We start from the raw sequence: 6,232 nt of genomic DNA, 5'->3' as shown, positions 1-6,232 counted from the left end.
CTGGAGAGAGTCCAGTGAAGGTCCATAAAGATCATGAAATGACGAGCACCTCTTAGAAGAGAAAAGGGTGAAAAAGCTGAGACTGTCCTTCTTGGAGAAGTGGAGGCTCAGAGGGATATTATTAATGTGTATAAATACTTGAAAGGAGGGTGCAAAGAGGATGGAACCAGGCCCTTTTCAGTGGTGCCCAGTGACAGGACAAGGGACAATGGGCACAGACTGGAACACAAGAGGTTCTGTCTCAACATCAGGAACCATTTCTTTACCGTGCAGGTGACCGCGCACTGGTAGAGTTCTCCAGAGAGGTTGTGGAGTCTCCCTCCTTGGAGATATTCAAAAGCTGCCTGGTTCTGGTCCTGGCAGATCTGTTTTAAGTGGCTCTACTTAAACAATGGGTTTGGAACAGATGACCTCCAGAGGTTGCTTCCAAACTCAACATTCTTTGTCACATTTCACAGAAGAGCTACGTGACTACTTCTACATAGTAAAGACAGGCCAGTGAAAGTACATGTTAATCTGTGTTCAAAGTCACATAGCTCAAAAATCTCTAAGTAAGCTTGAACACCTTTATTTTGAGCTCAGAAGAGGCCAGTTACAAAAGGAGAGAAGGCAATGTCTTTTGCAAGGCAGCAGCCGTGACTCAGTTGTCTTGAACTCTACAGCAAAAGAAACTGTTTCCTATGGCATAACATTTGTAGATAACACACATGAACCTAGAAATCACTGTCTAGCCATACTGCTGTAGAACAGTAGAGTAAAAATAGCATTTTATTAGTAGGAACACTTTATAGTCATCCAATGGCAAGCATGCCGTCAGCCAGAGCTACTTATTTTGTCGCACGATGAAGTTGAAGTTAATGGCTGCGCAGGTCCTACCTTTGAAATTAAAACAAACAAACAACATAAGGACAACACAGGTTGCTGCAGGACAGAGATTGACCAGATTACGCTAAACTGTGGGATCAAGCAGCACAGCAGGATATTTACATCTCCTCTGAGCGGACCAAAGAAGGAGACATAACTTCCATAAGCATTTCTGTACAATCTATTTTTTCCCACCGCCTCCTATGTACTGTAACAATACATTTGATAAAGTATGTGTTCATCCCATACCTCCTGATCAAATTTTGTTTACCATCTTCTTCCCTGGGCTTCACATTAGCAATGACCTCCATAAAGGTGCATTCAGTTATCATTAAAAGCTAACCGGGGGTGGTAACGGGTGTACTAGGGAAAGGAAAAGCTGTGTTGGCAGGCATGCCCTCCAGTTCAGCAATACATCACAAACCTTTACCTTTCAAGGAGCTTGTTGCTATATCTCAGCCTTAGGAAGGAAATGAATCAAAACTGGGATGACCCAACTTCAATTAGTCACACCCAGGTCAGCTGCATCTCTGCTTCTAAATCAGGTCTGAATGAGAGCCAACTAAGGGGAAAAAAAAAAAAAAAAAAAAAGTGTAGTTTGAATCTCTGTCAAAAGGAGGTAGAGTCTGCCCTCTATAGCTCACTCACAGCTGTTTGCTTCAGTGTTAAATTCAAGTGCTTGCAGTGACTAAGTCATGAAATGGCAAGGTAAAATTTCAGCAGGCAGCAACTTGCTAGACTGTCATGGACGTTATTAGTAGGTTTAAACAGGATGGCTGAGCCCCTTCCATAAACATCTTTGCTTTCTGCAGTTCCTCTTCTACATGTTAATCCCATTTCTGTTCAGGCTGCTGAATCAGGTCAGCAGGTGAAATATCTTTGACTGAGTTCCTATCTAGAAACATCAACATAACGTAAAAGCTACTATCTCGAATCATTAGATGTCTTAAGCCAGGTAAGAACAGTTTCATAATTTCAAAATAAATTAATAAAACCTACTGTGGAGGCTTACAGTGGTATCTTGTAATATAAGACTTTTTGGAACATTTTTTACAGAATTAAAAGTTATTGGAGATATCTGAGGTTTTGAAATTTCCAGAACAGAACACTCCTTTCTTCCTGTTATGATTAAGCATGCTAGCACTGAGCAAGTAGAGGAGATATTGCAAGAGAGTATTTTTAACCAAAGTAAACAAATAGCTGATTCTTAAGGTCCCAAGAACTTAAAAAACTTTTCTCATTCATCTGTTTACACGAGTAATGACCATAAAGTGAATTAACTTGCATTAATGAGAAATAATTCACATTCAGAACAGGGCTAAAATTGTGGGTACTACATTCATTCTTTTTAATGGCCAGCTTTCTTGCCTGATTGATTATATGGGGCAGTCATTTTCAGCAGACTTAAAAGCGCACGATGTTTCAAAAGGTGAGTTGATGTCCAGCAATCAAGAAGAGGCAGGAAAATTTTGATATCTTGGGCTGATTAATCTTTGAAACATTTCATTTAACACAACAGATTATGACATTCTGATCATATTAGGAATACAGAAACATTTGAAATAACACTCTAGTCTTTGGTGTTCTTGTGCAAAAAGCATTGAGAAAAAAAAGTCAAGTCACATTTACTGAAATCTTAGCCTGCTATCAAAAAGTCATTTTCCTGGTACCACCTATCAGATTATGTTTTCACATGCATTTCAGTTTTCTTTACCTTGTATGAGCTTTATATTACTAGAAATCAAAAATAGCATCTTTTTTCTTGGTTAGCTGTTGATAGGAGTGAATCTATGTTGCTATACTGCCTAAACATACAAATAATTAATTTCTAATTTGTTGCCTGGTAAAAGGGTGAAGTGACGGTTCCCAGAATGCATCTGCATCTATTTTGTAATGAATTCAAAAGGTATATGAAAATGTATGGAGACCTAGAAACAGAGATAAGGAGCACTGACCATCACTCACACTCCTGTACACATCAAGATCTTCTAACGTAAGAGTGTGGGCGAGGGAAAATGACTGCACGTCGGTGTCAAGTGGTACCCTCTAGCTATTACCAAGAAGTGGGGGCTGAGGCAGCTTCCGTAAGTTCACCTCCTGTGTATCCCACTCCTTGTGTATTTTTGGAGTCTACATTGGTCGTGGTTGTAAGAGGGAATGTTGAAAAGGAACTGCCAGATTCAGGGAGGTTCTCCCGACTGACAAGGGTCATGCTGGCCAGCTATGAGGATGAGCAGATTAAGCTATGGGTGAGGGGAGAGCTGTAGTTGTCTGAACCTCCTGATTCATTAAGAAGACCTTGAGGGGAGGTGCTGCATGTCAGCCTAAGTCAGAATTACAACCTTTAAGGTCAAGCTGAAGACAGAAGATGGTGCTCTTTATCAGGCAGTTGCAGCATCAAGAAAGGGTGATACCTGCTTTCTGAGACTGAGGAAAGAGCAAAAGAAGCAATGACTCAGCCTGCCTGAGCACCTAAAATGATGCCACCAACATAAGGTGAGTCATGAATACATGACAGCATGCCCTCTGAACCACTGTCTGAGAACCACATGCATCCAAAAACTATGCAAATCAAGGAATGAATCTTTCCTCAGATTTCAAGGCACCATATGAATCTTTTTTATTTTCCTATAGTGTCAATTATCATCCGTTACCATTTTCTCTGAAACTTTTGAAATTCTAAGCATGTGTTTGAATTTGAACATAGGCAGACAAGTTTATATGAAAAGAAACCTGTTACCATTTCTTAAACTTACAAGATATGCAAGGCCTACTTTCAAAATTGCCAGGCATCTGACTGTGAAAAGATCCAGCAAAGGCCATGCTATACTTTATAGGAGGAAATGAAAACAGCTAGCTGCTACTGTATCCAAAAAAAAGTAAATTGAGAGGGGCCACATCAACTGTATCATATTCAGCATATGGGGATCCAGCATTCTAAATGTGCTTAAGTGCTCATGAGTAAACAAATTTGGGTTTGGTGCTAAAAAGTTTAATTAATTGAAGCAATCATTTTGTTGTAAACATTCCTGGAAAAAAAAAAAAAGAAAAAAGAAAAAAAGAAAGAAGAAGAAGAAGAAAAAAGTTTATCATTAAGTAGATAAATGTCTTCTCTAGAGGTTAGTATGTTAGACCTGCATTACTTCCATTACTTGCTTATTGACTGTATTAGTTTGCCGTCTTAGCTAATGGACACATCTCTATTTCCCTCATAGTCTATTGATTTTCAGACAATTGCAATTTTGACTGCTGCTTGCTCAAAATCATGATTACTGTAACTAAAATTTGTGGTACATTTGCTTGATTTTATAGATTTTTAATTAAAAAATTAGAATATTCAGAATTTATTTTATTTTTTTTTTTTATCATTTTGAATTGTCTTAGACTTCTAGAGAAGGATCAGAAGAATGAGAGAGGCTGAGAACTCTGGGAGTTACTTTTGCATCTCACAAGAACAGCCCCAACTACCTACAGAGCTGTATTGTACCAGCATCAGCCAACAGCATTGTCAATCCTTGTTACATGTTGAGCTGAAAGGAGCTTTTCTGAAAAATTCCAGGGAAATCCAATATAAATCCTGCTTATTTTGCCAAAACATAATATAGAGTAAAATTTGAGGACTTGTATCATACTCATAAGAAGCTGATGGGAAGTGAAGTGGGAAAAGTCTATAAAGTTCACAGATTATTTGTAAGGAAGGGTTTCTTTGTTCAATGTATGTGTGACACCATTGGCCAGATTTTTTTTTTTCTTTTTCATTTAAATAATTCCAGATAACAGAGTTACAAACTAAAAATATTTTTTCGTCACAGCTAAAGCTGTGCTGCCTTTATCAGTTTTGTGAGCAAAACCACATCAGCCAGTGCTGAACCAGAACTGAAAGTTAGTAAATACTCATGAGGATCTGCAAGATCATAGGCAAAGTATGGTTGAGTATATGGGCAGGCATGAAGAACTGATCAGTCTGGTCTGACCAGTGAAGCAAGTCACATCAGATTAAGAGACAGATAGATATTGGCAGGGACAGTCCAATCATTTGCTAGAAAATATTCTGGCATATAACAAAAGAAATTTGAAGAAAATCTTAAAATTATTTAATCTATTTTAGTGAAGAGAGACAGGCACCTTCAGAAAGAAATTAGAACACTTAGGTTTCGAACTACAAAATAAGCTGAACAGAACAGATCTCATAGCATAGAGATCAGTTAAAGAAACTGTAAATCTCATATGCCAAATCATGCTCAGGAAAACAAAAACAGACCCCACAGTCATCACACAAAGTACAGACTTCCCAGGCCATACCACTGACTCTTCAGTGCAACAGAACACTCACACAGGAGAGTAAGGATGTCTCTTAGCACTGCATTTTTTCTGTCCAGAGTGTTCCTTTGTACAGATCATCTAAAATTGATTGCTTTTACTGTTGAAATGCTGAATGAAAATGATTTGCTTAGGTCCATCTACCTAAATCATGTTGTGAAAAGGTAAGTTGCGCTAAGTTAACATAGCTAAATTCTGATAAATTGGAGAATTTTTTTCACTAAACACGTGCAATTACTTAAAAATAAATAAATAAATGTTATTCTTCATCAAGAATGCAAAATACTTTGGCTGAAAGCATTCATACTATTGACCACATACAGGAATTGAGAGACCTAGCTGGAAATATTGGTTGCTTCTGATGCCTGCATCCTCACAGAGGAACTGAGATTCCTATCTGAACTACGGATTTCATGAAGCATCAGGAGGTTACCAGATACTGTGTGCATGCTCCTGCAGCCCTTCCGTCTACACAGCCAGACCCTGGGACCTGAAGTCCTTCCTCCTCCCTCTTAAAGTAAAGAACTGGTGACAATAGATTCCCCTTGTCAAAAATTATGTTAATTGTTTAAATGTTGCAGCAAAGCTAGGACAAGATGCAACTGCTTGAATTAGAAAACAGTATGTCTCCAAATAAATGTTTCTGGGATCAAACAGCTGCAGTAACTTGGGTTACAGCAGGCTGGCAGCCAATCACTAGTGGGGTTCTCTCAGAGCACCATTTTAGGGCCAGTTCTCTTCAGTCTTTTCATAAATACTTGGATGGAGAACTCGAAGGTGTTTTAAGTATGTTTGCAGATGATACTAAATTGGGAGGAGCTGTTAACTCCCTCAAGGATTGAGTCCTGGCTGAGAGATCTTGATAAATTAGAGGGCTGGGCTGCGTGAAGTTTAACAAAAGCAAATGCAAGGTTTTGCATCTGGGATGGGACAATCCTGGCTACACATACAGACGGGGGGACAGGAGTCTGGAGAGCAGCCCCACAAAAAGGGATCTGGAGATTTTGGTTAACAGCAAGTTGAGTATGAATCAAGAGTGTGCACTGGA

At 38.9% G+C, this 6,232-nt stretch overlaps 1 long non-coding RNA gene across 2 annotated transcripts; it reads left to right on the top strand.

Annotated features, from left to right (window-relative positions):
- The first annotated feature begins 1,522 nt into the window (after nt 1-1,522).
- Nucleotides 1,523-6,026, top strand: LOC137850237 (uncharacterized). 2 transcript variants are annotated; one of them, XR_011092391.1, is made up of 2 exons: nt 1,523-1,819; nt 5,508-6,026. It is a non-coding gene; the product is annotated as an uncharacterized lncRNA (long non-coding RNA). The 2 variants fall into 2 exon arrangements; XR_011092390.1 differs by lacking the exon at nt 1,523-1,819 and adding an exon at nt 2,724-3,360.
- Nucleotides 6,027-6,232: the final 206 nt, after the last annotated feature.

The sequence above is a fragment of the Anas acuta genome, chromosome 1 (genome assembly GCF_963932015.1).
Source record: "Anas acuta chromosome 1, bAnaAcu1.1, whole genome shotgun sequence".
Taxonomy (NCBI): domain Eukaryota; kingdom Metazoa; phylum Chordata; class Aves; order Anseriformes; family Anatidae; genus Anas; species Anas acuta.
This window is presented reverse-complemented; position numbering and strand designations above follow the sequence as displayed.